This window comes from Tachypleus tridentatus, chromosome 13, assembly GCF_004210375.1.
Source record: "Tachypleus tridentatus isolate NWPU-2018 chromosome 13, ASM421037v1, whole genome shotgun sequence".
Lineage (NCBI taxonomy): Eukaryota > Metazoa > Arthropoda > Merostomata > Xiphosura > Limulidae > Tachypleus > Tachypleus tridentatus.
Window position 1 is genome coordinate 182,133,310 of NC_134837.1, and position 7,693 is coordinate 182,141,002.

The window sequence follows — 7,693 nt, forward strand, 5'->3', positions numbered from 1 at the left end:
GTACACCTTTTATATATTCAAACATCTTTTTGTATCTATAGATGATGTTCCCTGAAAAATGACCTCATGTTTCTTGAAAGTTAGTTGTAATTGTACTATAACGAACGTAGCGTGTATGTCAGTATCTATGCACGTAACCAAAATTCCCGTAACGTCTACTGAATGGCACCACAAACAAAAATTCATAAATAATGCCACACTTTGGGTTTGTTTTGAATTAAGTACGAAGCTACACAATGGGTTATCTGTGGTCTGTCCACAACTGGTATCGAAACTCGGTTTTTAGCGTTGTAAGTCCGTAGACATACTGCTGAGCCACTGGGGGATCTCATTTTTGGGTATTCAGAATTCAGACACTTAGAAACATAATTGAGGCATGCGCAAAACCAATTTTTTAATCACATAACATAATTTTGAACACAAGTACCCTCCTCACAAGATGAACATGATTATTAACTGAAGAACATTAATTAAAAGTGACATTCTCGTTCTCTTGCCATATTATCGTTTTCCATTTTGATTTTGTGAGGAAAAAGTTTGTATTTTAAGCATCAGTTTAAAAAATCTATTGGAGTGTTAAATTTGCATATAAAACTGAGGAAATGGCGGGGAGTCTTTTACTCTGGCAAGCTCGTTCGACATACCTTTTTGTGCTATTAAACATGAAAATGATGCTATGTACTCATAACAAAAACCAGAACAACACCAGAAAATACCAATATCGAAATTTTCTGTAAGCATTTAAAACTATCAATTTTAATCAAATTATTTGGCATTTAATGACCAATGGCTATCTTTCTTTTCTTTTTTTTATCTCAACCTATATATCTCAGAATTTTTATGAGGCGTCAGGTTAGCCAAAATGAATATAAAATAAGTGGACTAAAAGTTAAAAAAACGGAAAAGAGTTTAAAAAAGGTTATATTTGGTGACAACTGAGGGTTAACAACATAATACCAAATTTTTTCTGTGCACTTTATCCATACAAGACGTTGGTGACCGCGGTCTTTCAGAGATCTGTATATATATATATAAATACAGTACTATGCAAAACTGTTTGGACAAGAGAATATTTTGTCATTCTTTCCATTTTATAGGACTAATTCTAAAATGTTATTACAAGATGTAAACTTCAACCATATGGTAATACTTCACTGATCCATGTTGACAACCCAATGAGCTAGGGTGAGAATACTTACCATTGTTTGGAATTCCCATATACTTGTACCAAGGATATGTCATAATGGTTTTGCTTGAATGAACATACTGATCAAATTTATAGCCTGAAATATCTGTCGAGGTACCCCATGCAGTGTCTTAACTATATGGGAAGACTCTAACATATGGTACTGATATATGCTATAAGAAATCAATTTAATAGCGCTTCACACATGAACCTTAATTTAAAAAAAAGTTTAACACTATATATTAAGTTTTGTTGTCATGTCACAGCCCATAAAGCTTAGAGAACTGTCAGCAGAGCAGAGAGTTCGTATAAAAGCTCTTTGCGATGCTGGTTGGACTTTCTGACAAATTACTACAAACTTGAAATACTCCCCAAACGTTGTCAAGTACACCTTAGATAGTGTGACCGAGACAGATAAATATTAAAATAGAAAAAGGAAGAGACAGAACACCTAACTTCAGTTATACTGATGCAAAATATCTTTGTTTATGCAGCTTTCAAGACCTGGCCAGGTGTGTTAAGGCATGTGACTCGTAATTCGAGGATCGCGCCAAACATCCTCGCCCTTTCAGCCGTGGGGGCGTTATAATGTTACGATCAATCCCACTATTCGTTGGTAAAAGTTGGTTTAGCGCAGATAGCCCTCGAGTAGGTTTGCACGAAATTAGAAAACAAACAAACAAACTTTCAAGACAGAAGAAAGACTGCCACTGATCTCAAGTATGAGATAAACAACCATGTACCAACTGACAGAAAAGTGTTCTGATATACAATATCATGAAGACTCAGCAAGAATGAAATATATGGTCGTGTAACAGCTAAAAATCCATTACTTCAATCTTAAAATATTATCAAAAGACTGCAATTTCCTAAAAAGTACAAAACTGGACTGTTGATGATTAGAAAAAGGGTGTTATTGACGAATGAGTCGAATTTTGAAATATTTGGTTCTAAAGGTAGATTGTACATCTGGTGGAAGAAAGGTGAAAGAGACACATTTATTCAATATGTTCCAACAATGCCTGAAATACTGTCTGTAGTTTAATTTAATGTAAATGAGGAACACAGAAAGTATTAACTATTTGCTGAACTCAGTCACTTTCACTAAGTTTACAATGTACTAAATAAGAAAATTATAAAAGATATGGATTAAGGTAGCCTAAAATGTACTTTTTGACTTTGTTCTCACACTTTTGCACAATATTATATATACCATGTCCAAACAGGACTTTGGTGACCATGGTCTTCCACAACTCTGTTCTCCTTAAGGCACAAATAATTTTCAATGCCATTACATTCATCCATTTAAACAGACTCTTGTAAACCTCTGTCTTACACGGTTCTTCCTTTCTTCAATTTACTCAGTTACGATCATTAAACTTTCAGCTTCTTTCTTCCTCATAAGATGTCCAAAAACTCCAACTTTCTTCTTCTGGCATTGGTCAGCAGCTTCCTCCAGGAACCTGCTCTTCACAAAGCATCTTCATCTGAGGTGTGGTTTATCCATGATGCACCTTTAGAACCAGGACTCCATTACTTTCAATTCTCATTTCCATACTTGAAGATATAACAGGATAAAACATTTCTCTGGAATTTCCACCATTACATGTCTAGCATAATGGCACCTCCTTGTCTTCATGAAAACGTAGCTTTGAAAACAGATATTTAGAAGATTAACTTTGGAACTATTGTAAATATCCTTCTGTAACCAACGTCGCAAAAAGTTTCAACATTATTCTGTTTTTCGTATATTATGTCGTGTGTCTAAAATTTTGATTTTAGCTTACTATAAATCTGACCTGAGATGTGTTACCTCGCTTGTTATTGCCAGTCTGAGCTGTCTCTGTCTTCTCATTGGTATATCAGGCTTTCATACTCACCATGTCGACCTTGTGACATTACTGATCCTACAATCATACAAAACAGAACCGTTTCCAAACGGACTTTTTTAATTATGATTGGCTCAGCTAACAACGTGACAAATAAGATCAGTTGCGCTATTGGTGGTATGGTGAACCAAAGATTTCAGTTTATTCAGTTGTTCCTGGCTTGCATCTCAAAATTTATATGTAAATTTCTCAATATATTTAGTCTTATTTCTACTTGACTGTTGTGTTTCATTTTTATGTTAGTTTTCTTTTTCTTGGCTTTATTTTCATTTGATCCCAATTGTATTAAATTGTATTTTGTTTGTCAAACTGCTGTCCCATGGGGTTCTTCTTTTTGTGAGCACATTCTGTAAATCTCTTCTTATTGCGAATTTTCTTTTGAATCTGCTTGTTTGGCACACGCACAAAATATAACTAGACATATGTTACACTTCAAACTGTTGGAAGCTCAATCAGATAGCTCTAAGATGAATAATCTTCCACCAGAAAGAAATTGTTCGGAAAATGAAGAAATACCATGTATGCATGTTACATTTCTTTTCGGTCTAAAAACTCACTCCACAACCTAACTTTCTGACCTCAACTAAAAACTTGTCAGCAAGGGGGGTGGGGTGTAGTGGAGGGTCGGGGTTGAGAAATAGAGCCAAGGACTTTCTAATGAGCTTGCATGCCCAGATGTTTCACACGGGCTCGTAGTGGACGTAAAAGTAAGCCATAGAAAATATTAAGGTTATTGCTTGGACGCCAAATTCCTGGAATATTCAATCCCTCGACAAAGGGATTGTCAGTCAGAAAGAATGTAAGGAATGTCTAGAAGGTTCGATATTAGCAACCATGCAGTCATATCACGGAGCAACGAATACTGCACTCAAATATAAATGAGCTAGAAAAGCACGCAACAGCGTCGACAAAGAATTCGGCTGTTCTCTCGCATGAGGCACGTAGACGACAATTCTGGCGTCCATTCAGACCGACAGCAAGCTCATGAGTTCTTTATATTACTGGAACACAAGGGGGGCAAGCTACACAATAAAGCGGTTCCTCCTAGAACACGCAACTTACTACATCATGTGCACGCTCCGCGTGCATTGTGTAGGAGACAGGTGGAGCTCGTAATACCCTGACGGCGTTTAGTAAGTCCGACGTTATTACGACACGCATAAAAACTTGCTTTGTACAATCCAACCTGCATGCACTCGTTTGTCTTCTAGCGTCATTAACGAAGCTAGCTACTGGCGTCACGACTGTCTCTGAAAGCTCCTACGGCAATAATCGAATATTAGACGGATTACCGGACTCCGGCTGCATGGTACACTAAAATAATAACCCGTTGTTAAGAAATCTTCATACATTCACCCGATAGAGTACATTGTGCATTTCTACTCGTCCGCACGTAAAAAAAAAAAAAGATGTTTGAAAATTTATTTTTTGAAGTAAAAAAGCAACTATACGAATCAAACCAGCACGTGCACTTTACATTGTAACTTGTTTCTCGAATTCTCGACCAGCTAGACCCATCGTGAAAAGTGCAGCTTGAAACACAATGTTTTTGTTTTGTTTTATAACTTCTGGCTCGTGCAATTCTCTCTCATCTGTGGACCCGGCATGGCCTAGCGCGTTAAGGCGTGCGCTTCGTAATCTGAGGGTCGCGGGTTCGCACCCGAGTCGCGCCAAACATGCTCGCCCTCCCAGCCGTGGGGGCGTTATATTGTGACGGTCAATCCAACTATTCGTTGGTAAAAGAGTAGCCCAAGAGTTGGCGGTGGGTGGTGATGACTAGCTGCCTTCCCTCTAGTCTTACACTGCTAAATTAGGGACGGCTAGCACAGATAGCCCTCGAGTAGCTTTGTGCAAAATTCCAAAACAAACAAACTCTCACCTGTACAATGTTAGTAATCCTGACGTAACATATCCAGCGCTTGGACAATGGATTAAAAGTGTAATGGGGAGCTTCAACTACGCATGCGTGTAACGCTGATACTTTCATTACTTATCCTGGTGACGCCGCCGAATCTAACGAGTGCACCAAATTATATGCAATAATTATAATTATCACTCAAACGAAACAGTTAATAGAAAAACACGCTTGTCACACATTTTTCAAGATTTCGATTATAATAAGACAGCAGAGAGAGGTAATGACTCTTACGCTTCTGTGAGTTTTCTCTTAGAAAAAAGAAAAGCAATTGTGTTCATTTTGAATTGCTTTGCGTATATTTGTTGTACTGGAATACCTAACACAAAGTGAGAAACACAGGCACAAACCCATATAACGTAATTATATCGTGTATGCATAGTAATAAAGGGGGAGAAGACAGACTTCCCTGTCTTCTCACTCACCCTGGCTTGACGACCCCCTGAACTCCAGAGATTTGAAAAAAAATATTACTTACTTTCTTGAGATGTATAAACAATAGAATTACTCGTGGGCAATCTACAGGTTACCACCCTTTGGAGACCAATCAAAACCGTGGAAATCTGGCATGCCAATTGTTGGGACGAATTATTCGAACAAGTCACTGATAAAAGATGTTCTGTGTAAGTGCTACTTAATGTAAATAACTGTAATAATACAGCAACATGAAGTGTATATCTTATTTATTATTTCTTTTGGATGCTACGAACAATAAACCATCGAAGTATTATAATTCTGTATGCTGTGGTTTATAAGTTTTTATTTTTCTAGGAGGCCTGGCATGGCCAGGTGGTTAAGGCACTTGCCTTATAATCCGAGGGTCGCGGGTTCGAATCAGCGTCATACCAAATATGCTCGCCCTGTCACCCGTGGGAGCGTTATAATGTGACGGTCAATCTCACCATTCTTTTTGTTAAAAGTAACCCAAAAGTTGGCGGTGGGTGGTGATGATTAACTGCCTTTCCTTTGGTTTTACGCTGTTAAATTATGGACGGCCAACGCAAATAACCCTAGTGTAGCTTTGCGCGACATTAAAAAAAAAATTTCCAAGAACTTCTCTACAGTTTAAAAAATTGCGAAAATTATTAGATCTAAATAAAAGTTCGTCTTGTTAAAAACTTTACACGAAGTTTCTAGTTTTTCAACACACGCACACAAAAAGTGTACGTTGATCCATTTATTTACCGTTTTTAGTCCGTTCCATATTTTAACTTTCTTATTTTCTGTGTTTTTCTTATAGCAAAGCCACATAGGGCTATCTACTGAGTTCGTCAGAGGGGAATCAAACCTCTAATTTCAGCGTTGTAAGTCCGTAGACTTACCATTGTACTAGCGGAATACTTTTTTATTCTGTAGTCTCTTTACTTGTACTTTTCTGTTGTTTTTTGTTTGTTTGTTTGTTTGTTTATGTGTTGGTACCGTTTCCAATTATTATTTTTTTCAATCAGGCTCGGCATAACCAGGTGGTTAAGGCACTCGACTCATAATCCGACGGTCACAAGTTCGAATCCCCATCACACCAAACATGCTCACCCTTTCAGCCGTGACGGTCAATCCCAGTATTCGTTGATAGAAGAATAGCACAAGAGTTGGCGGTGGGTGGTGATGACTAGCTTCCTTCCTTCCAATCTTACACTACTAAATTAAGGATGGCTATCGCAGATAGCCCTCGTGTAGCTTTCATGTAGCGAAATTCAAAACAAACAAGCAAACAAAATTTTTTCAATCGATTGTTTTATTGGTTTGTTTGATTATATTTTCTCTTTGTTTTTACTTTTGTGCTCTACTGGGTGGTGCAAAATTGCTTATAAAGCTGTTTCATTACGATTACAGTTGAGTTTCTTAAGTTTTGCTTTGAAACAAGCAACAGTTAAACTGGCTATCATTGTAATATTTTCTTTAATGTCAACCGTCTGATATTTCCTATACAAACTGTATGATACAAACTGTACCAATCGTATTATAACAATTGTACTAATCGTGTTACAACAGTTGTACAAACCGTATATTGAGCTGTATGTTATTAGACTCTTTGATTAAGTTTTTCTCGTGTTTTTAGTATCGTTTTTCATTATACTAGATTTTTCCTATATTGTTGTAATTGCACGTTCAATCATATATTTTCTTGTTTCTGTTTCCAGTATGTTTGTTCGTGAATTGTTTTTCCATTTCTGTTTACGGTCTCTTCAGTTATACTTTCCTTATTTAGTTTTCTCATACATATATTTGTTATTTGTGGTTTCCCGTTCCATACTTGTCTCTTCGCTGGTTGTTTCTGTTGTTATCTTGACGCTCGTGTAGTTTCTAATTTTTTCTCTTCATTGTATTTTTTTATTAATTTATTTAATTTAATTATTTTTTATTTTTTATCTTTTTATTAATTTATTTAATAAAGTTAATTTAATTATTTTTTATCTTTTTTATTAACTTATTTAATTAATTTTTTATTTTTATCCTTTTATTAACTTATTTAATTAATTTTTTATTTTATCCTTTTATTAACTTATTTAATTAATTTTTTATTTTTATCTTTTTAATTAATGTATTTTTTCGTTTCCGTCGTTTAGCGCTTATCATATACTTTTTTTTCTTTTCTGTCGTTTTTCCTCTCACTTTCCTTCTGTTATTTGTCCTTTTTTATCAAGTTCTTTCTGTTAAGTCTTTCGGTTTCTGTTTTTTCTCTTCCGGTTTCTCCCACTAACT

General features: G+C 36.1%; 1 long non-coding RNA gene across 1 annotated transcript in view; it reads left to right on the forward strand.

Moving 5' to 3' along the window:
• LOC143237132 (uncharacterized) overlaps positions 1-6,685 on the forward strand; it is a 75,353-nt gene extending 68,668 nt beyond the window's left edge. Inside the window, exon 3 of the long non-coding RNA XR_013019878.1 lies at positions 6,439-6,685. This is a non-coding gene — a long non-coding RNA (uncharacterized LOC143237132). The remainder of the gene's footprint in view (positions 1-6,438) is intronic.
• Positions 6,686-7,693: the final 1,008 nt, after the last annotated feature.